This window comes from Lissotriton helveticus, chromosome 1_2 (genome assembly GCF_964261635.1).
Source record: "Lissotriton helveticus chromosome 1_2, aLisHel1.1, whole genome shotgun sequence".
NCBI classification, from domain to species: domain Eukaryota; kingdom Metazoa; phylum Chordata; class Amphibia; order Caudata; family Salamandridae; genus Lissotriton; species Lissotriton helveticus.
Genome location: NC_136058.1, coordinates 334,595,643 through 334,619,831, shown reverse-complemented (window position 1 = coordinate 334,619,831; position 24,189 = coordinate 334,595,643). Strand labels below are relative to the sequence as shown.

The following is a 24,189-nucleotide window of genomic DNA, read 5'->3' as shown; positions in this document are numbered from 1 at the left end:
CAACAAGCCTGCTCAGACAGTTCACATTCCAAAACAAGAACCATGACGTCATAAGCTTCTGTCTCCAGGGAGACCAGCTCTGTACAGATGGACCTGGAAGGGAATATTTGTTTCACGTTGTTCATTCGTTGCAAAGGAAGAACTACTTTGTTCTAAAGTCCCTCACTTGGAAGTTTAATGTTGGAGGCAGAATGCTTTTTTTGGTTAGAATATTTAAGTGATTGAAAACTTTTTTACTCAAATAAAAAAATGTATAGGCTCCAGCGAGAATTGCACTCGCGACCCCTGGTTTACAAGACCAGTGCTCTAACCACTGAGCTATGGAGCCCTATATCAATACACACAATGAGGTATATTTTCCCAATAATAAAAAGGTGTTCACCTGGGATGACAATATGTGGATGTCAGATCAGTTGCAAAAGAGAATGAATGGAAAAAGTATAAGCTTCCTCTCTTCAAAGACTAGTCATTCCCGTGCAGTGTAATTCAGAAATAGGCTCCACTGAATACAATTAAGCAAACAGCATATGCAACACATTTAAAACATACTGTGTGACCAGCCTGGGCTTAATGGCCACAGTCGTCAGATTATAAATATTCCAGTTCATGTTTTTTCCATTATTTTCCTGTGTAAACATAGCCCAGACTTCATAACCTATCATAAGGTGTAGGTTTAAAAATAAGGTGACAATTGTAGCCTTCACAGACGTGCATCAGAGAAACATGAGCTTAAACTGTAAATGTCCCCACTTCTACAGGTATAAACACACCCCCTCACCTCGAAGTCACTACTAGTTTTATGAACTCCTAGTTCTGAGAAAACACGGAAACAATGTGTTCAGGATCACACAGTTCATGGCATTGACGAGGGATCAACCAAAAGTCTACAAAAGTATCCGTGGTCAGTGGCTGCACACAACAGACACCTGTGGTAACCGCGCCGCAGGTGCAGCTCCCCATGAGCCGGCCTGGAAAGGCTGCCTTTCGGCTGAAAAGATAAAGTATAATCGAATGTTCTATTAAATAAAACAAAAACATTCTAAAGATTACGCTCCTATAGAACATGTCCCTGCACCTGCATTAATTAATATTATGTTTTAAAAAGCGTGAAGTGTGAGGAAAAAATTGTACTTCCCTGACCGGGAATCGAACCCGGGCCGCGGCGGTGAGAGCGCCGAATCCTAACCACTAGACCACCAGGGAGCGTAGTAAAAGTGCACAGTAACATAAAATATTTGCAGAGTCGCAGCAGTGTTGAAACCATCAGACACTCGTAGGTTTCATACAGATTTTACCGTCTTGCTGCCTGAACCACAGAGTTACATCAACACTCAGCACACGCGCAGCCCCTGCACAGTAAAGAAGGAGCAGCAGGAATGAACCCAGCGGCGCGCGGAGGCTGCGCTCAGAATACCCGAGCAGAAGCCAATGCCGCCCATCAGAGGAGCCGAGAGAGAAATATCCACGGGTCGCGGGTGTCTCAGACAGATCACACGTGTTAAAGGAGAATGCGCGAATAACCAAAGCACCCCCAGTAATCAGGGCTCGCGTCTTTTTATTACAATTCACATCTCATGAAAGAAAAGTGCGCGCCCATTACCGTCACTTGAAAGCTCATTTCTGTCTCGAATCTTTTTATTATGAAGCTTATGCATTTGTTAAATCAAAAGCAGCGCCGTGAAGACGAGCGACAGCGAGAGCGCTAGGAGGGTGAAATACACAGTGAAAGTGGGGGGTGCAAGAATGGACATGAAAGAAACACTGCAAGGGCCCCGCCCGTGGAGGACACGAGCCTCTTGGGGGGGGGGGCGGGGGCCGAGCACGTGGAGGACATGAGCCTCTTCCGGGGGTGCGGGGGCCGAGCCCGGGGCTCCTCCAGCAGAGACTGGATGAAAGCACAGCTTGTTTCTTTTCAGCCCTTTTGAGGGTTCGGGGCGGGGGGGGGGGGGGGGGGCTGCTGTGGAAAGGAAAGTCTCCGTTGTAGGGTTGGCTGTTTTCTCAAGCCCTTGAGTTGGTGTTGAGAACCAGAATGCCACTCATCATGCCACATAGCGCCTTGTCATCACTACCCAGCGAAGCCTTCGATAGCTCAGTTGGTAGAGCGGAGGACTGTAGTGGAGTGTCTGTTATCCTTAGGTCACTGGTTCAAATCCGGCTCGAAGGACTTTTGCAAACTCCACTTTTTTTCTTCTGCTTTACAATAGAAAGCGCCTCTTTCTCAGACCCTCACACGCCTGGCTTTTCCTGCCTCCTCTCTTCACCTTTACAGCCCAGCTCTCTCCTCCGGCTGGAGGGGGGGAGGGAGGGTCTTCCGCCCCCCCCCCGTGCAGCCCCCGCTGCAATGCCCCCTCATCAGAAAGAGCCAGGGGCCCCTGGGCTGAAGAGCCAGGCCGGGCCCCGTCTGGAGCAGCCCTGGGAGCTGGTTGTGGTGACTCTGGCATCAGGGGATGCTGCTGAGAGCGTCTGCTGGGAGGCGAGAGGGTTGTTGTGAGGTGTGAGGGAGGAGTGTGTTTGTGTGTGTGGTGGGAGGGAGTGTGTGTGTTTGTTGAGCCTGTGGCCCCCTGCGTTGGTGTCGAGGAGCTGAGAAATGAGACGCATCAGTCACTTGCAGGACAGGGCGCGTGAAACCTCGACAACGAGCTGTTTAGCTACCAGCACAGCGAATCCTCGTTAGTATAGTGGTCAGTATCCCCGCCTGTCACGCGGGAGACCGGGGCGGGGAGGAAATATTTTATTTTTATAGTCAGCCTATATTTTTAAAGTATAACGTCTATATATTTTTTTATTTTAAATCTTTATGAACGTCTATATTAAATGTAATCTAGAATGTGACACCCCTGTGTAGTATCATTGAATTAATGTAGACATAGAAAGCTTGTGAATAAGTTTATTGGCTCAAGAGCAGCACAGCGACAAGAGCAAGCTACAGCGTTCAACTGACCAAACTGTCAGCATTCCACTCCTAGCCTCAGAACTCCCAATACTCAGGGTTCCAACTACCAGTGCCATAAGGGCACAATTACAGAATACTACATTATCCTCATTTCTGCAAACAAAAAGAAGAAAGAATAGGGGATAAAATACAAAAGAAGACAGAGAAGACAGAGAAGAAAAGCGAAGAAAAGAGAGAAAAAGAGAAGAAACAAAAGACAAAGTAAAAGCAAAACACAACAATGGCAAAGAAGAAAAGTTGAATTATCTGAACCTGGCAGGAATCCTAGATACTCTCAAACTCCTGCGAAGTACAGGCGACAAATTATGATTACAACAATTGTTACCAGAGTTGGTGGTTTCAGAAGTGACATCTTTAACTTTGACAACTTTACAGACATTCCACCAATGGTTGTTGTTAACTCGCACAGCATTGCCACAAACCTTGTTGACAACAAACGGTTCAGAGAATTTACTCCTGCCCTTGGCGACATGAACAGGATTCTTAATGCGAACAACATCACCAGCACAGATACTATGAGACACCACCCTTTTCCTCTCATCGAATTGAATTTTCTGCCTAGTCTGTGCTCGGACAACATTTTTCCTTACAAAACCATCGATGCCATCTATGACATTCATCTTGACCCACTTGGACATCCAACCTGGACAAATTTTAGTCGACGGTTTCCTCCCTCTTAAAAGTTCGAATGGGGAGACGCCAGTGGAAGAATGTGCTGTGGTGCGATAGAACCATAACATAGAGCGAACAGCATTCTCAAGTACACATTTACTGGAAATGGCCCACTGCACACAATTGTTCAACACACGGTTCATTCTCTCGACAAGACCATTGGCCTGGGGATGATACAAGGAACTCTTCTTGTGAGAGACGCCACATTGTCTGAGAAAGCACTCGAATTCAGAACTAACAAACTGTACCCCATTGTCAGTCATAACACATGAAGGGAAACCCTCTCTGAGAAAAATATCCTTCAGGAAAAGAACGACATTGGCCGAGGAAGGCTCATTGATGAACCGAACCTCAGGCCATTTTGAATAATAATCAATGACCACGATTGCGAAACGTGAAGAGGAGGGTAAGAGGTTAAAAGGACCAACTAGGTCAACTCCAATCTTTTCCCATGCTCTTTCTGGAAATTGAATCGGTTCTAAAGGGGGCGTTCTCACTTTATGACTTTTGTCGGAATAGTTGCATATAACACAACCATCAATCAATGAATCCACACACACATCCATTTGAGGCCACCAAAATACATCACACAACCTGCGTTTGGTGAATGTTTTCCCTAGGTGACCTTCATGCGCACCATCCATAAGCCGTTTCCTCAAACTCTCCGGAGGAATCAGCCTACCGCATCGCAAAAGGATACCATCCTCCACAGTGAGTTCATCGGCAACCTTAACATACGTCTGAAACTGTCCAGAGACATACTTCTCCCTCGGCCAACCTGACTTCAAATAGTCAATGACACGAGTAAGAACAATATCCTTTGACAATTCTCTTCTCCATTCAGTTTCATTCACAGCACACATGCCCTCTAAATCTAACGCAGCAACAAAACAATCCTCCTGATCGTCTTCCTTCTCAACCTCAGAGTCGTTACCAGAAATGGGAAAACGTGAGAAGTAGTCTGCTCTGACATGTTTCGCTCCTGGCAAATAGGCTATGTCAAAATCATACTGAAGCAACTTCGTTGACAATCTGGCAATCCTAGGGGTGTGCTCCTTAATCTTTTCGCCAGACAAAATTGAGACTAAAGGACTATGATCCGTACGTATGGTGAAATGACTACCCCAGAGAAAAGAATTGAACTTCCTCACTGCCCACCCGCAGGCCAACAACTCTTTCTCGATGACGGAGAAATTCATTTCGGCACCACGCAAAACTCTTGAAGCGTATGCAATGGTGTTGTCGACCTGACCATTTTTCTGGGTAAGCACAGCCCCCAGACCAAAACCGCTCGCATCCACAGTCACAACACATTCCTTATTGGGATCAAAAGCTCTAAGAACACTGTCACTGACTAGCTGAGACTTAATCCATCGAAAAATTTCATCACAGTTCTCATTCCACACAAAAGGTACATTTTTCTTAAGCATGTTGGTTAATGGTTGAATTTTAGACGCATAGTCTTTGATAAATCTAGAGTAAAATTCACTCAAACCTATGAAGGATTTTAAACCAGATTTATCCAGGGGAGGAGAGGCATCAACAATGGCCTTTACTAAACCAGGACGTGGTTCAACTCCATTGTGTGAGACTATATGACCAAGGAATTCCATTTTCTCTTTAAGGAAAACACATTTCTCTCTCTTAAGGACAACACCTTTACTTTGCATAATGTCTAACACTTGATTTAAAGAGACACCATGTTCCCCTTTGCTTTGGCCAAAAATTAAGACATCATCTTGGAAAACGATTACCCCAGGAGTATCCTTGAACATTTGACTCATTAACCTCTGGAAAACTGCTGCCGCTGAGGCAAGGCCGAAAGGCATCCTGCAGTATTGAAAACTGCCAAAAGGCGAAACAAAAGCAGTTAAATGCCTAGAGGACTCACTCAACACCACCTGGTGGTATGCAGATGCTAGATCCAACTTGGTGAACCATCTAGCACCCCTGGTAAGAGACAACAAGTCGGTGATTTTTGGTAAAGGGTGCGAGTCAACCCAGATGTTTCTGTTGAGGCTGCGTAAGTCGACACAGACACGCAAATCACCGTTCCTTTTCCTAGCAACAACAAGGGGAGATAACCACAAAGATGACTCGATTGGTTCTATAATTCCCTTTTTACACAAATCCATCAATTCCTTTTCCAGACTCTCTCTGACACTAAAAGGGACACCCCTGACTTTATGCTTGACAGGAATGGCTCCCTCCTTTACTCTAATCTCGTGTTTGAAATCTTTAATCGTTCCAAGTTCTTTACTGAAAACAAAAGGAAACTTATTTGCCAAACCTACGACATAGTCATCGGTTTCAACTACTGCTAAGCTTTCTAAACTAAGATCATCCTCATCCATCCCGACCTGTTCTTTAGCACCTGGTCTTAAAACTAACCGAAATAAACCGCCATGGAACCAACCCAGAATGTTAAGACCCTTGATAGCCACATAGACTTTTCCCAAAATTTTCCTCCCCCTGAACTGAATAACATCCTCGAAATAACCATGCAAGGCTATTCTGCGCCCCTCAAAAGATACAGGAGCTCTGTCGGGAGGTTCCAGTTTCCTTCCTGGCCAAGTTTCATCAAATAACTCTTGGGTGATCATAGTGACCCTTGCACCTGAATCTACTAATAAGGAAATTACTTTATCACCCACACCAAAATTTTCATAAGGGTCAACGCAATCAGAAGGATCCCCGGTAATGACACCATCATCACGCACAGCTATGACCATGTCTTTGTTGACTTTGGTAGACACATCAATAGGATTCTGCCCCTCATGAACCACAACAACCTTGTCCCTAAGGTCATCTTGGATGGCATTAATGGGATCTTGACCTTTGCTGGTGTTTTCATAGAATTCTGCAACACTTCCTACCCCAGTAGTGTTAACCTGACTCTGAGACCTATTAACAAAATTCAAATTTCCCTGCCTGGGGTTTTGGCAAATTTTAGCAAAATGACCATATTTCCCACAGGTGCGACAAGTAGCACTTCTAGCCGGACAGAACTTATTATTCTTATTATGGGAAGGATTCCCACATCTATAACAAATGTCACGTCTAGGAAACAAGTTCCTTTCGTTGCGTTGTGAATTGAGAAGATTGTTCTTCTCAAAATGTTGTTGACTAGGACTAGTTCTGGTTTCTCTGTTCTCCTTAGACCTTACAATGGAGACTGTCTCTTCGCTCTTTCTTTCAAGTTCTTTAACTTCTTTCTTCGATAATTCAATACTTTTAGCTGTGCGAATCATTTCTTCCAGAGTAGGATTTCCTAACGTAAGTAATTTCTGTTGGATCGACTTGTCAGTGCACTTACAGATGTACTGATCCCTAATCAATTGTTCTCTGAATCCTTCAAACTCGCATTCTGCACTCAATTGCCTCAGAATGGACACATAAGTTTCCACATCTTCGCCTGGGAGTTGTTCCCTCTTGAAAAACTTATGTCTTATCACAACGAGGCTTGGTTTCACGTCAAATCTCAATTCCAGTTTCATCCTTGTTTCAACATATTCATCAATGTCATCTTCGTTGTTTCTCACTAGTGGAGGTAAGTGTTTAAAGATTTCTCTCCCTTCGAAACCCAATGAATGCAACAGAAGACATTTCTTCCTTTCTGCGCGAAATCTTGAAGCGCCTATGGCACCCAAATAAGTCTCGAAAGCGTCGAACCACTTTCTCCAAATTATCGGTGGATTCCCTGGTGTCTCCAGGAAAGGAGGTGGAGGAGAAACTGACTGCATGGCGAGTAGAAGGAAGATAAGGTAACAATATTGAATAAAAATACGTTTTGTGATGTCGCTGTGCCAATTAATAAATAAAAGACAATGTTATCTTATAAACGTACTAGGGTGATAGAGCACTAGTTGATAGCTTGCAATGAGACACTGGTTGATAGCTTGTAATATTGCAATACTGAATGCAGGAGTTAATATTTCAATGCTTTAAAATTGCTCGTTTTTTTTTTACAAGTTGCTTGAGATGAATGCCAAAAGTTATGGTGGAGGATGTTTTTTTTCTTTATTCTTTGCCCACCAGCGTGTAGCGCACAAAATTATAGACCACAGCGTCTGGAAATTAGATGTGAAGAGACTTTGCCAATCACGTCTAAATCGTGTTGTTAAAATGGCCGCTGCGTGCGTGATCCCACGTTGCCAACCAAAGGCGTCATTGTTGACTGAAGCCTTTTCTTAAAATGGCCATCAGGACGTCAGCAACGTGACTAAACGTTGCCAACCACACGCTTCTCTCAGCGCCAACCACGGCTGTTGCGAAGCTCTTCTCCGCCCTTCAGCTGGATGCGCAGCGCGAAGTAATTAAACACGGAACACTTATCTGGCAGTGTCCGTCGTCGTGTGCTCCGCTCTGACCAAGATTCCTCATGTGGGATCCGTTTTCTCGCCTATGCTGAAATTCTTCCTCCTCGCCGGTGCTGAAGTTTTTCCTCCTTCTCCGTCGAGGCTCCAAATTAACGAGGTGAGTCAGCAGGTCCGTTTCATGCTCTTGAGCCTCGTCGCCATATTTTCTGTAGTATCATTGAATGAATGTAGACATAGAAAGCTTGTGAATAAGTTTATTGGCTCAAGAGCAGCACAGCGACAAGAGCAAGCTACAGCGTTCAACTGACCAAACTGTCAGCATTCCACTCCTAGCCTCAGAACTCCCAATACTCAGGGTTCCAACTACCAGTGCCATAAGGGCACAATTACAGAATACTACACCCTGCTATTGACTGCTGACGCTTTTCATTCAAGACATCATTTCCTTCAAGTAAAAGATTTACTAATGCAGTCTCATAACTTTTAAAATCAATCACAGGCAATTTTTAAGACACTTTTTGGGAATGATTTCTGCCTTTTCATTTTAAGCTTCTGTGTACTTTATTGAAAAAAAAGTAACGTGCACGAAGGGTTATTATTCACTTACAAATCAAAGTACCACATGATATATAAAATGCATTTATGCTACTATTTTTTTTCCACACTACATAAATGAAATGATTGTTCGGGCTCTGAATGAGGAATTGTTTTTTTCGTGTTTTTTTTTAATTCAAAAGATTTTATTAGAAGAGTTTTGTACAGTACAGATATGGTGAAGGCAATATTGGTGTAAGTGTACGCCGGTGGGGTTACAATTGGCGTCACGCTGTCGGCTGATAGACATTGTCATTGGTTAGGCTTACTACGACTTGGCCGTGTTTGTATTGCCCTCATAGGGAGGAAGAGAAAAGTCAGAAAAGAGAGACAGAGTAGCGGACAGGGTGGTTGGCGCTGCTTGCTGAGTGCCATCCTATTGGAGTTCACCTTATGTATGTGAGGGGAGTGCGTGAGAGGCCCGGTCTCTGTAATTGCCTATGGTGGTTTGTGTGAGACCAGATAGTTGTCCAGGGTGTGCCACATCTCTCCCTTCGTGGTAGAGTTGGGTGTGTGTTTTGGTGTTATGTTGTCTGCTCCTCTAAGGAAGGTGATCCAGTTAAACCAGCTTTTGAAGGATGCTTTCCCCGTGTCTTTCCAGTTTGCCAGGATTGTTTTGACTGCGGCTGTGAGTAGGATGTCTATTAGCTCGCTGTCATTCTTGGACTGAGTTTCATGAGTCATGAAGGCAGCGACTACCCCTACAAAATCTGTTTGCAGTGGGAATCCCATTATGTTGTTTATGAAGTCTCTTATTTTGTTCCAGAATGTTTTGACTTTGGAGCAGTGAAAGATAAGGTGAGCTAGGTCTCCTTTTTGTTCGTGACAGTTCCAGCATAGGTCGTTGTCTCGGATCCCTACGGCCGCTAGTCTGGCCGGAGTCCAGTATGCTTTGTGGAGGAGCCAGTATTTCGTCTGTGCTAGGATTGGGGTGACTTTGTTTGAGCTTACTGAGTTCCTCAGGCGAATTTTTTCCCTGTCGCTGAAGCACCTATGTTTTGGCCTACCCAGTACCCTAGTGTCTTGGCGTTTAGTTTTGTTGAAGTTGGGCTTAGCAGTTTGTAAAGGTGCGACTTTTGGTGGCCAACTTTATTTAGGTTAGCCGAGTATTGCAGGATTATTGGGACTTCTTTGTTCAGATCTGCCTTGGTGATTGCCACCTTTATTTTTAGAAAACTGTAGAATTCTATGTCTGGTAGGTTGTGGAGGTGTTTTAGGGTGTCGAATGTGAGTGGAGTGCTGAGTTTTTCTAGTTGGTTGGGGGTGGAGATGCCCCGTTCATACCAGGAGTTCATATTTAGTATCTTGTCATTGTATTTTATTTTTGCGTTGAACCGAATGGATTCCCACTTTGTGTTTTTTATGCTATTCTCCATTCTTTTGTCCACTTTAAGAAGGGCGTTCTTGGTGTTTTTGAGTATGGTGTTGTTATCTTCGGGGTGTCTATTGGCTGTGAGTAGGGGTAGGGGGTCAAGACCTTTTAGGATTGCTCTTTCTAGCGTAAGCCAAGCCGGTGTATAGTCTTGTCTTGGCGAAAGCCAGTGTAGCCCTTGTTTGGCTAGGCACACCATCTGGAATGTTTTGAAGTTAGTGAGGTTGAGACTGATGCAGCGCCCCTATAGAAAATCTGTCTCAACAACACTACCCAACACCATGATACTCACCATTAATCATATACCTCTCACAAGGCCCATAAACTACCGAGACACATTTTGGGCAGCTGAATCATGTGACCTAATTAATCAAAACTATTCATAAACTATTTACACATTTATATACAACTGCAGTTTATCATTTTTATCATGGATTTATAACAAAAAACATTTTAATTAAGTCACAAAGGTAAATGGATCAACTGATGGTAACTAGATCATGAATAAACAAGTCCAGCTTGTAATTTCAAAATCTAATTTATTAGCTTTATTATTCAAAGAAAGAGCATTTTAAAGTATGAATCTTTATTTATTAGCAATAAAGCAGCATTTTATTGAGGAAAGGCATATTAGACCGACATTTCAATGCATCACCATTCAGCATGAATTAAAGTAAATAAACAAGTTTCCTAACCCCTAAGTTCTATTTCCCTATCTTAATCTCACTTCATATAAAAGTTAAAGTCATTAACCTTGAATCTTGAACGCCTGGACGCCTGCACCTACCCGTGGGGAGCTGCACCTGGGACGCTGCTGCCCTCTGCCTCCTGGACGGGAGCCCCTTCGCCACATCTTGCCGCACCCGCTTCGCGGGTGCCACTGCGCGGTGTGTAACGCCGCCCGGGGCCATCGCTCTGCTGATTTGCTGCTCTGCTTGGGGAGAGAGAGGTGTGAGGGAATCAGGGGTGGAGCGCTGCAGGGACTCGCATTCCCAGGAGTCCCTGCTTGACCTTTGTCATCTGGTCTGCGCCCCCTGACTGCCCCGCCACCCGGATGGCAAACTCTTTAAAACCAATCGGCCTCCCATGCACTGGCGGGAACCTTGAATCTTGGACGCCTGGACGCCTGCACCTACCCGTGGGGAACTGCACCTGGGACGCTGCTGCCCTCTGCCTCCTGGATGGGAGCCCCTTCGCCACATCTTGCCGCACCCGCTTCGCGGGTGCCACTGCGCGGTGTGTAACGCCGCCCGGGGCCATCGCTCTGCTGATTTGCTGCTCTGCTTGGGGAGAGAGAGGTGTGAGGGAATCAGGGGTGGAGCGCTGCAGGGACTCGCATTCCCAGGAGTCCCTGCTTGACCTTTGTCATCTGGTCTGCGCCCCCTGACTGCCCCGCCTCCCGGACGGCAAACTCTTTAAAACCAATCGGCCTCCCATGCACTGACGGGAACCTTGAATCTTGGACGCCTGGACGCCTGCACCTACCCGTGGGGAACTGCACCTGGGACGCTGCTGCCCTCTGCCTCCTGGACGGGAGCCCCTTCGCCACATCTTGCCGCACCCGCTTTGCGGGTGCCGCTGCGCGGTGTGTAACGCCGCCCGGGGCCATCGCTCTGCTGATTTGCTGTTCTGCTTGGGGAGAGAGAGGTGTGAGGGAATCAGGGGTGGAGCGCTGCAGGGACTCGCATTCCCAGGAGTCCCTGCTTGACCTTTGTCATCTGGTCTGCGCCCCCTGACTGCCCACCTCCCGGTCGCCTTCTTCCATCTATATTACAAGCTCATTCCCACGCTGTGCGGGAGCGCGCGGGAGCGCCGGGCGAAGCCCGGCCCAAGGGCGGGCCCGTTTGTGCCCGTTAGAGACCGTTTGTGACCGGACCGGGCCCCCTCTCTTGGTTCCCTGGTATTTGTACTGATCCCGCTTTTGAGACTTGACGTTTGCACGTTCTCACTGTACCTATAAGGAACCAGTTGATAATATGTCCACAAGGGGAAGCAGAAGTAAAACTGCGGCGGGAGGAGGCCAGATAATTGGGCCATTGGATAACTTCATAACAAGGGTGAATGAAACTATAGATCAGAGCATTGTCCTCCTTGAACGTAGAGTAGCCCAAGACCTAGAAATAGCTAGGCGCTCATCCTTGGGACTCCTCGCACTAGCAAGAACCCCAGTACAAACCCAGGATTCAGGTGCCGCGATCAAGGTATGTCCTCTGACTGTTTGTGCTGATGTATCTAGTTATGTAATACTAGAAAGTGGTTCCTCCCTTGTTTTTCTTCTGCTCGTCCATCTAGTGCAGGAATGTACTGTTTCAAAAAAATGACATTATGTAGTGTCAGAAGACGTGTTCTACAAAATGAATAAAAGTCGATGTATGTGTTTTTATCTTGTACAATACTGTCATGTATAAAATTGTAAATAGTCCCTTTTTTATATGTACTTTTGTAGCCCTGAAGAAGTCCCTGGACGGGACGAAACGCGTTGGCGGTTCCAAAAGTGATGCTGTCAAAAGTTTTTAAAGATTGAACAATAAAGAACATTTGAAATTGAAAAACATCGGCTTGTTCGTGAAATCAAACTTTCTTTGCCTTAGTGATTGTAATAGATCGTGTTTAAAGTGTGCTGGGCTACTATGTGTTGTCAATTGTTTTGAAGGTTAGGTTCGTTGAATCAGCCTTTAAATTGAGGGAGTATAGGGAATTGTGCTCCCAGCCCTCTGTTTGCACCTTTCTGTTCACCATAACTAATAGGGACCTTTTTAGACTAGTGCTGGCATCCTATGCTTTAATTCCCTTCGTTTGTTTGTGCCGCGAATGATGTTAGAATAGAAAAATGTAGTTTGCCAAATATAGTTGACCTGTCTGCATCCCAACTCTTATCAGACTCCCAACTAAGTCTGGCTTCAGAAAAATCACCTAATTTACTTATTAATCACACGCCAGACGAAGTAGGGAATACACAGTTACGTGGCAAGAGAGAGGGTGCAATACGAAAGCAAAAGAAACCAGCTAAAGCGGCATTGGTTAAGGAGAAAAATGTACCATCTAAAAAATGCAGCAAAGTAAAAAATTGCCAAACACTAAATGGGAATAGCAGAATAACCCCTGCTGAGACTACTGAGGTTCTGGAATTAGGAAGTACAGAGACACTTGCAGTAGGGGGGGATACACATAACTGTTGTGAGGCAACTAGCACCCTCCTAGTAAAAATTGGGAAACTTTTTAGATCTTATTTTACCCCAATAGAGACCAGACTTTCAACTATTGAAAAACAACTAGCTGGGTTGCATGCCCCATCAAAAACTATCCCTAAGATTGCCACAAACACACCTAACTCCGAGCCCTCTCTAGCAGGTGGGACTAAAACCAAAACTGGAAATAACAATACCGTAGGTCCAGGGCCCAAGAAGACCACAGCACAAGTGTTGAGTACTACCGCAACAACTAGGACTTCAACAGCCCAAGTAAATAAAAATCAAGCAAAATCGACAAATGATTCCGTACCTCCCCAACCCATTAAACAAATAGAGAGTCAAACTAAGTCAGCACCCCTGCCCTTGGATAAGGACCATAAGAAGGGAGAAAAAGAGCATAGACGTACGGTTCACTTGCCTCCAGAGGCAAGCTCATTGGTAGTAGTAATGACCGGGGTCCCAGAGGTAGCCGATCATATCACTGAAACTAATTGGTCTTTAAAAAATAAAGTACAACATTCGCTTAATGTCAACCGACCGCTACCCCAACACTACATTACTAGGATTCTAACAGTCCGCAGAGTACCTTGGATTGGAAAAGAGTGTAAAACTACCCAGGGCGACTGTGTTATAATCAACTTTGAGGATCCTCGTACTGTAGACTACATATGTTCTTGGAATACACAGGGCTCCTATAAACATATAGAAACAAAGCGACTCTCTTTTTTCTATCCCCCCAGGAGTCGTGTGTGGCCGGGCAATGATAGGAATTGGAGTAGATCAGGCTACCAAGACTGGGGTGAAGAATGGGGAAGCTGGGGAGGGAACCTGGGTAACTGGGGAGGAAATACGGGAAGAGATGCCGGCCCCATGGATAATTTCATGGGGCTTCCTACCTACAACAGATATAGCTGTTTAGAGATGGTCGACTGACTGATACCAACCATCAACCCATATAAAGAACAGGGTGGTTACAAGAAGCACAATAGCAGAAATAATCAGCTGCTTAGACTCCTAGCCCCCCACCTACGAGGATTAGTAATGACAAACAGGAAATAACAATACCAACAATAAGCAAGAGCGAGGGTATAGATAGCATGTCACCCGTAAGGGAAACCCCGCCAGAAAGATTTGTAATTGCTGAAAGCACCGCAGATGCCAGTACTAACATACTTAACAAACCAACTAAGCCTAATTCTGATCTAGCGATCCTTAGTTGGAACGTGGCCGGCCTGGAGCCAAGATTGTCCGACCTAAATTGGTTAGAGACTCTGTCTAACATAGACATAATTATGCTCCAGGAAACATGGGCCACGACTAACCTGCACAATGAGGGCTTTCACTGTAATAGTGTAACTGCGGGCAAACCTGATTTTGGTAGACCGATGGGCGGATTGTTAACTGGCATTAGGATTACTGCAGGTGGGATTATTAAGGTAATACCAACTAAAAGCCCTAATATTCAGATTATCGAATATAAAAGAAAGGTCCCCTTTTATATTATTAATTTTTATAATAATGATTTCAATTCAATCCCAAACACTAATTTTATTGAATTAGCCAAAATCTTGAGCAGTTTAACTGAACCCTTAGAAAATGTTATAAGCAAAAGGATTATTCTAGCTGGGGATTTTAATGCTAAAATCCCTAATCTAGATAGACCAGGGGCTAATATTCGTAACGATCGAGCAGACAAAAGGGGGCAAGAATTGGACTTGCTTATCCGTGAACATATGTTAATTAACATCATGGATGCAAGCCCAACTCCTAATGATAACTATGTCCCCACATTTAGAGGCAGAGATTATTCCTCAACTATATATTATTTTTTTATGTCACCCGAATTTATTGACAGTCTAACGATGGCTAAGGTCATTGAGACTGCATTCGGGGATCATAATGCACTGGTTGCGAATATAAGACTAGGGCCCCCGCCAGTATTTAAAACCACCATGGGGGCCAGAGATATAACGCCCGCTACAAATAATTTAAGATTGAAATGGAGGAAAGTGGATTGTGGTAATATAATTAACCAACTCACTACCAAACATCAAAACTTAATAGATTCTTGTACTATTGCTGACGGGAATCACCAAAGGGTGATCTCAGATTTTACTAATCTGTGCTTAGTTATAAAAACAATTTTAATTGTCCCTAATGGTAAAACTAATACGGACCCTAAGTGGTTCGATAACAACTGCTCTGCTGCAAATAGGGCCCTACGTAATGCACTGAATGCTAAACCTAGATGTCAAACTAAGGTTAGGGAGGCAAGAAAAAGTTATAAATCTGAAATAGGGAAACGTAAGGCAACTATTTTGTCAGAACGCTGGGAAGAGCTATCAGACTCAGCCTCTGGGAAAAAAGGCACCACTTTCTGGGCCGCTGTAAAAAATCTGCGGAATTTGGATACACAAATGTCAGCAATAAGCTGCACCATTTCCAGCAATCAATGGGAAAACCATTTCTCTAAAGTGTATGCAACACCACCAAACGTTAATAATAATTTTGTATTAGGCGATTTGCGCCCTTTAGAGATTAGCCTGGGAGAGGTCATCGCCGGTATTAAACAAAGCCTCGGCAATAAAGCCCCAGGGCCGGACGGCCTCCCAATTGATATTATTAAATGGAAACCAGAACTGTGGGCACCCATTCTGACAAACGTATTTAATAGCCTACCTTTAGTGCCCATACCTGACACATGGTCTACAAGCATAATAGTGCCTATATATAAAAAAGGAGAGAGAACAGACCCAACGAACTACAGATCCATCTCCCTCCTAGATAATACTCTTAAAATTCTGGGAAGAGTATTATGCAATAGAATTAATGAGTGGGCAGATGAAACTGGGATCTTAGATTCCTGCCAAATGGGGTTCAGGAGCGGGGTTGGAACAACCGAGCAGTGTTTAAACTTAAATTTAGTAATTGGCAAATATACTATTGCTCGGTCTGTACCAATCTATTTAGCTTTTATGGATTTATCGTCCGCATTTGACCTAGTAAATGGGTCTAAATTGTGGGCGATTCTTTTAGAATACGGTCTGGATGAATCACTTGTTTATTTTCTTGCATATTTGCACACTGACACAAGGGCACAAGTAAGGATCGGGATGGGGGGGGAAGTGTCAGAACGCATAAAAGTAGAGAGAGGAGTCAGGCAGGGGTGTGTTTTAGCACCCCTGTTATTCATTATCTATATAAATGGACTAAACAAATCCCTAAAATCAACAACCCCAGATGTCCCGAAAATAGGGGGGAGACTGTGACCGACTCTGCTCTATGCAGATGACGCGGTGCTTATGGGCCTAACCCTGAACGCCCTGCGTAGCCTGGTAAAAGACTTTGTGCAATACATGGAAAAACTTGATCTTAAAGTAAATTAAAATAAATCTTTTATTATGTCATGTGGCCCGGGTAAGAGACAATTAAGTGCTATTTCAGTGGGTGTTGATAAACTTTATTCTACCAACACCTTTCCCTACTTAGGAATGGTTTTTGCTGCGAGCGGCTCGTGGAGTGGACATTTAGCCCACGCCACGAGCAAGTTCTCAAAATCCATTAACTCCATTCTTAGCCTCCCACGGCCCAGGAAAGTAGACGCTACAAAGGCTATTTTAAAAAATTTTAAATCACAATGTGTACCAGTAGCTACTTACGGGGCAGAGATCTGGGGCCTGGGAAAAACTCCAAGCATCCAGACAGAGGAAAACCGCTTCTGTAGAAAAATCCTCGGAGCGCCTATTTCCTCCTCAGAATATATTTGCCACTACGAACTGAATTTGTATTACATATCAGATTTTATTGCCTCCAGACCGGCAATGTTCTGGGTTGCTATATGGAAAAATGACATGGCTGGTCTAACCCAGGACATCATAAGAGACTGCCTTTACTGTGATAAAGGGATGTTAATCCCTTGGCTATCTGGAGTGTTAAAAAAATTAAGTAGCGTAGGCAAAGGACACCTTTTCCACGACCCTAGCAAAATTAACCCCAAGGATAAAAATGATTTAAAATCTGCACTGTACGCACTCTACAGAGAAGAAAGATTGGCAAGGGAGCATATTAAACCGACAATCCAGGCTTATGTGAGTAAAGATCTGCATATACAACCAATCCCTCTGTACCTCACGCTTCCAAAGTCTAAGTGGGAAAGATCTTTGATGTTTCGCCTCAGGGCAGGTACTGTGAGATTTCTATTATGTTTCCCACTAGGCTATACTTTTTTGAAACCTGGAAACAATTTGTGCCCATGTGATGATACCAGCCCGCAAACTGATTTACATTTCTTTTTCTTTTGTAAATTTTATCAAAAATATTTTAAATGGTTTTTAGCACCCTATTTTAAAAAGCAATGACCACTTTCTCTAGAGGAATCTAATTTGATGTTATTGATTTTGAATAATGAAGAGCTGATATTCCGCACTAGCACTTTTCTAAGAGTCATTACACATGTTCGTAAAACAATGGAGAACCCTTAGTAAATCTGAGAATTACATTCATAACTGTTTTCATATTGCTGTTTTTTTTAACTATTGTAAAGATGTTATTTGATCTGGGATTGTCTGTATTGCATTTATGAATTTGCAAAAATTCGAATAAAGTTTTGAAATCGAATCGAAGTCATTAAGGCCTATTATCCTTACGTGCGCCAAATGTCCGTCAGCACGACGCGGGAAACAAGCAGCCCCCTCCCGGTTTGGGGCTAGGTTTTTATACCTTTCTAACTAGCTAATCTCACTGAAAAAGTATACTTTTCTTGACTGTCCAGAGTTCGGATTGGCTGACAAATGTCAGCCCATATGGTGTCATCCTTTTTCCTGAAGCCTAAATCAGACTTTTTCTTTAGAGTCTATTGTCCCTTATTTTCAAGTCACGCAGCTTCCTTAAATCGAAACATTTTACATTCACAGGCTGTGACTTCCTTAACTTGGCAGACTTTGCCGGTTCCTGTCCTTGGTTTTGGTCCTTCCATGAACAAGTATAATACAATTCTCAATTGAGCTTGCAAATATTTTCTACGTGATAAAACTTTCCAAGCAGGGCTCTTGCTCTCTCTGGACAGGACTCGACAACACCATCTTTTAAAAAGCTAGGCCTCAGGCCTTAGGCCTCTCTCACGGAGAACTAGTATTCAAAGAAACACAAGACATCAATTAATTAGAGTATTGAAAACCCTTCTGTTACCCACCCCCTTTGCTAATTATTATCCCATTAATTTATGTTAACTAGCTGAAAGCACACAAAGCAGCTTTTCATTTCTCCACGAACTTATGCCACATAAAGACGAAAAGACATAACATAAGCACACAAAATAAGCACATGCCATTAGTTAAACAGCCGCATTTAATTCCGACAAAGTCAATAGACAAGGTTAGTTTATTATTTTTCAACGTACTTGCAAATGCAACAAAGAGCACATTTATTAGTCCCTTGTGTCGTGTATGCATTTTAATCTAGGTTGATTAGTTTTTTTCACACACAAATTCATTAGTAATATTATCATTATTGAAGTTTGACTTTGCAAGTTTGAACAAAATTTTGTTCTGCACCTCGCTCCATCAACTCCCTCATCTGGTGATTTCAAAATCACCAAACTACACCCAAAAATTTTCAGCAAAAATGTTAACCTTTTAAACATGTTTTGAATCACAATGTTAGTATTTCTAAACCCTTGACTCAGCTGTTTGTCTGCAACTCTCATATTGAGTCCTACGAAACTCTTCCATCTCAATCTCTCTCTCCTGTTCCTTTCTAAGTTTATAAATCCTTTTCTTTTCCCTTAAATACTTCTTACTCTTGTGTAACATGCAACTGATTTTCAACAAAAGTATCACAAAGACTATGACTAGTAAAGGTGTCAATACTTTGCCTAGAATTGAACTACCAATCTCTTGAAACCAGGTTTTGATTGCTGAAAATCTTTTGCTCAAACGTTCTGAAAAATCCTCATCTTCTAAGGGTACAATTTCTGAATGTATCTCTGAAATGTTTTTGATATACATCTCAATATTCTGGCTCTTGTCTGGGATATATGTGCAACAATGTTGAACATGTAAAATTCCAGACTCCTCCCTCTTTTGCTAGCAGAATGTCTAAAGCAAGACGGTTCTGCATTACCATAGATCTTATGGCAATAAGTTCAGTATCCACTAGCTGAAATCCACTGGCAGTATCAGTAGACAGCCTGTCAACAATCGTGGATAATTTTCTGATTTTGACTGCATTCAGGGTTATACCCACCAAAGGTATTACTGCCTCAAAAATATCTCCCAAAATTTCTGAGAAACTTTCTCTTTTGAATCTATTCAGATGATTACTGATCTCAAATGAACCCTCTGCATTTCTGTCAACATGAAAAAATTTTGGAAAAACTAAACCAACAAAACAAGTCCCATACCAGTGATCAGGGAGATTGTAATAGGCTTTGTCCCCACATACAAAATAAATTCCAGGGAATATTGGATCTTTGCCACCTTTAAATCCCCATCCACCCAAGATTTGATAAGTACCCTCGCATTGACTAGCACCCACAAAGTAATTATCAAAAAGCGTATTGTCTCTTCTTATGCAAAGCTTACCACTAACAGGTTTATCTATGTGAATAGCAACTTTCTCTGATGTTTTACCATTAAGTTTCTCGTCCTCAATTTGCCAAAACTTAGATTTGGTTTGTTTCAGCATTTCATTTCTTTTATAAATTGCTCTTCTCTCTTCAACTAAATTCAAGAAAGATTTTTCTTCAGTTCTCAACTTACAAGTTAAATTGTTTCTAAAAGCGTACTCCTAGGTGAGTTCATTAGTCACAATGAAAAATTCCCTCATCTGTTTAGCTTGTTTATGCTTATTCAAGCTTTTATCAATTTTCAAGTTTGCAAAGATTTCGTCGTAATTAGAATAATAGTACTCTAAACGACCAGTTTGATAAAACAAACTAGCTATTACACTGCAAGTGATGCCATAAGTAAGGGGAAGCATATTATAAGTCACCCCCTCAGAAACAGAAGCAGGTAATTTCACACAAATGTAGCAATCCTTGACTTCCATCACTCTAACATATTCCGAAAGAAGTCTTGAGAAAGTATTACTAGAAAAATCACCAACAGATCTATCTTGGTGGATCTCTGGCTTGTGATCAATAACTCTATTAGTTTTGCCATTATTAGAAAAAAACAAGGGAACCCAGGGCGCAATAAGCTAAGGACCTTGGGTGGATACTTAAATTTTTCAAGACAACGGTCCTTATACAGTGGAGGGATTTTTAGAAAAATAAATATAGACCAAATGGAACTATATTATTCACAAGAATTGCCCAGCCAGACAATTTATTATTCTAATAGAAACAGTCATGAAACAATAAAACAAGAAGTGTGATAGATGTCAGGATCTAGACTGTAACCGCGCCTACCTAAAACTACAACTCCCATGATTTTCGGCCTAAAACTACCGGTCCCATGCTCCTTTGCGGTCCCAGGATATAGCGGGGCGGAACCATGGGGAAGTGCTCGTGATTCTGTTTGTTTTCGGAGGAAGGTCCGTTTCTTGATCCTTGTCTGCTGTTTTTGGGTGATTGGCCTTTCGAGAACTCTGAGGCTTCAGAGACACACAGAAGGGTGAATTGGGGTAACGTGAAAGCATTACACGCGCTTTGCTTTTGTCATTGTGGTTGACTGGCAGCTACTCCCGGCGCGTGTTATTTCTCAACCTCGCGGCTGCGAGAGAATAACACTGTTTGGTGCTGAAAGACTTATCATTGTGGGGGTGTTCATTGATGCGACCGAACTCCGGATGGGGGGTTGCATGAGTGCTTGCCAGTGACGGATTGCAGGGGGAAGGCCTCCGCAATGCCGGCACGAAGTACGCTATAATTGGACATTGATTTTACCTGATTGGATTACAAATACTAAAGCGGATGATGGTAGTGCATTTAACTACATCATGCCGTGTTTAGTTCATTCTTGATTTTGGATTATTCTTTTGCATCATTTTTTGCTACTTTTCCTTAGCAGAGGAGGTGTCTGCTTATACTGTATTACTGTGCTTCTCTTCTCCTCTTCTCTGAGGACTCCGGACTGAAGTCATCGTTTTCCTTTGAAGCGCTTGCCTAAAGAGTTAGATTACTATATTGTGGGGGTATGTATCTAGAACGACAATAGCCCATAGGATTGTCCTGGTTTCTTTTCCCTTTTAATTCATTGTGTGCATCTTGTGTTGTACAGGGGCAGAAGGGACATAGAAGTCACTGCTGTGTGAAGTGGAGAACACGAGTATATTGACAGGTGACTTAGAATGTGTACCATATAGCGAGAATTTAATGAGAGTAGCATTATGAACATAGCTAATGTTTGTGTATTTCTTTTGCAGCTTCTTTTTCCCTGCTGACCGTTCCTTCTATTCTTTTCTTTTGGGTTTTTTCCCCTTTTTGGGGTTTTTCCCTCACCGTATCGCCTGAACACCCTGTGATTTACAGTCGGGGTGTTTGGGAGGTCCGGAGGTGGAGCATTTCTTCTGCATGCGGATCCTGCGGAGTGCGATCCTGACAATAGAAGCAGGACACCAGCCGATGTCTGACTGCCACACTAGGGAACCACAAACAAGGGAAAAACTTTTAAACAGGCAACAAAATGGTCATCTGAATATTGTAAATCATACAGCAGACAATCCAAAGTAATACACATATGCATGTACAATTAGTGTCGGTTATGCATTTAGTGCACTTCAGGTCGACGACGTTTCGAACCGTAAACAATATAGGTTCATCCTCAGGACAAGAAATAATTGCCTAAAGAGTCATGCAATCAAGGATTTTTTCACAGGGGAGTGGGGCTGTGAAGAGATGAAGCGCAAACCGCAAGATAGGGCTGGTTTCGATTGAAAAGGGTCCAGTTCTGCATGCCACAGATCCGAGAGGAAAATGCCTTCGTTTCGATATCGGGGGATTTCTTAAGCAGGTCCGCAATGGGGTTCCTTGCTAGCGTGCAAAATAAACACACGTTTACGCGCTTCATCTCTTCACAGCCCCACTTCCCTGTGAAAAAATCCTTGATTGCATAACTCTTTAGGCAATTATTTCTTGTCCTGAGGATGAACCTATATTGTTTACGGTTCGAAACGTCGTCGACCTGAAATGCACTAAATGCATAACCGACACTAATTGTACATGCATATGTGTATTACTTTGGATTGTCTGTTGTATGATTTACAATATTCAGATGACCATTTTGTTGCCTGTTTAAAAGTTTTTCCCTTGTTTGTGGTTCCCTAGTGTGGCAGTCAGACATCGGCTGGTGTCCTGCTTCTATCACACTTCTTGTTTTATTGTTTCATGACTGTTTCTATTAGAATAATAAATTGTCCGGCTGGGCAATTCTTGTGAATAATATAGTTCCATTTGGTCTATATTTATTTTTCTAAAAATCCCTCCACTGTCTAAGGACCGTTGTCTTTAAAAAATTAATCTATTAGTTTTGCCTGCTGCGTCATGTTTATCTTGTTTAGTCATAGCTTTACTTGTCATATTAGCTTTATACGTCTCCTTGTCAATTCCAAAAGGGAAAATGACAGCTAAAATTAACCTGACCAGGATTAATAAAACCACACAGATCAAAGACATTTTGCAACATCTCCTTAGTATCGAACATCTTGAGTTATTGTTAACAAAAGTCATCTTTTACTCAGAATAAAAGCCTTCCAAAGAAAACAAAAATCAAACATTTCTAAATATTTCTAAATTAATATTTCTAACACCCCCACTATTTTTGATTTTTTTTTTAAAGAAAAACCCTACTTTCTAACAGCTTTTCTTCGACCTTGCGTCTTACATCAATGTGTTTTCCCAGCTAACACAATTTCTTCGACCTTATGTCACCTAACACAATTTCTTCAGCCTTACGCCAAAAACAAATCCTCAAAATTTACAGAGATTACTTCAATCATTTCCACTAGTGTCATCTAAATCTTCCTGACTGCTTCTATTCACCTCCACCACAGGTGGGATGATTATGTATGTCCATTCAGGAGACTTGTATTTCTGATTAGGCTTTACAATTCTCTTTGCTCTATTACTAATTACTTCTATTTTCTTTCCTGCTTGATTTTTCTCAACTTTTCTGACTAGAGACTTCGTTCACCTGCTCTTTTGATCTGTTCACCAATTTGAATTTTAATCCCTCATTTTCATTAGGCCAGTTATCACCTTTTCTTGTCAATTTCTTCTTTGGTTCAGATGTGTTACACTCTGCTCTCCAAGCTCTTTTTCTGAAATTTCTTATTTGAGAATCTTCATCACTTTCATCAGTTTCACTGTCAGAAATTTTAATTCTGGACTCAGGTACTTCTTTACTCGGCAGCTTCACTCTGTTAGGAACTTTATCCTAATAGCTGGTACTTGGTAATTCGTCTTCTTCTTCTTCTTCAATTACCTTCAACTTCCCAGTTTCAGAATTTTCATTCCTTCCTCCAGACCTTCCAATCTGCTTTTCAATACCGTCCTGATCTTGATTCTCTTCTTGTTCAGACTCTTTTTCAGCTTTCTTTTCTAAGACGACTTCATCATCTTCAGAGTCTAGTATCACGATTTCTTCATTATTTTCATTCAATGCTTCATTCGCAATTGAACTGTCCAGATGTCGACCTTCCTGTCGATCTTCAGGATCTGGATTCCTTTCAGGTTCTTCTTCAGAATCTGAATCAGTTGTAGTGTCACCTTCGTCAGGATTTTCAGGTGTTGGCACACGAATGATGTGACTAGCGTGGATCCACCTTTTCAATCCTTTGCACTTTACTGCATTTGTTGTGACAAGAATCACCTGTCTTGCTCTCTGCCACCTGGGTACTAAACAATTTCTTCTCCGGTGTATTTTTGTCCTTACCCAGTCACCTGTAAACAGATCATGAGCTTTTTCTTTGTCTCTTGCAATTACATCAGTACCCACCTGATGGAACACAGAAGTCACGACGTCAGAAAGATTCTTACAGTATTCCAAAATGACGCTATCATTTATACTCATTAACTTTCCAACTGGTACAAATGCTTGTCTCATGACTCTTCCCATGACAATATCATGAGGACTTAATCCTGTCTTTTTA

General features: G+C 42.7%; 3 non-coding genes across 3 annotated transcripts; 1 reads left to right on the top strand and 2 right to left on the bottom strand.

The window, feature by feature from the left end:
• Window positions 1-255: 255 nt before the first annotated feature.
• TRNAT-UGU (transfer RNA threonine (anticodon UGU)) lies at window positions 256-328 on the bottom strand. The gene has a single exon. It is a non-coding gene; the product is annotated as a tRNA-Thr (tRNA).
• Window positions 329-1,131: 803 nt separating this feature from the next.
• On the bottom strand, window positions 1,132-1,203 carry TRNAE-CUC (transfer RNA glutamic acid (anticodon CUC)). Its single transcript has one exon. It is a non-coding gene; the product is annotated as a tRNA-Glu (tRNA).
• Window positions 1,204-2,078: 875 nt separating this feature from the next.
• TRNAY-GUA (transfer RNA tyrosine (anticodon GUA)) lies at window positions 2,079-2,164 on the top strand. Its single transcript is given in 2 exon segments — window positions 2,079-2,115; window positions 2,129-2,164. It is a non-coding gene; the product is annotated as a tRNA-Tyr (tRNA).
• Window positions 2,165-24,189: the final 22,025 nt, after the last annotated feature.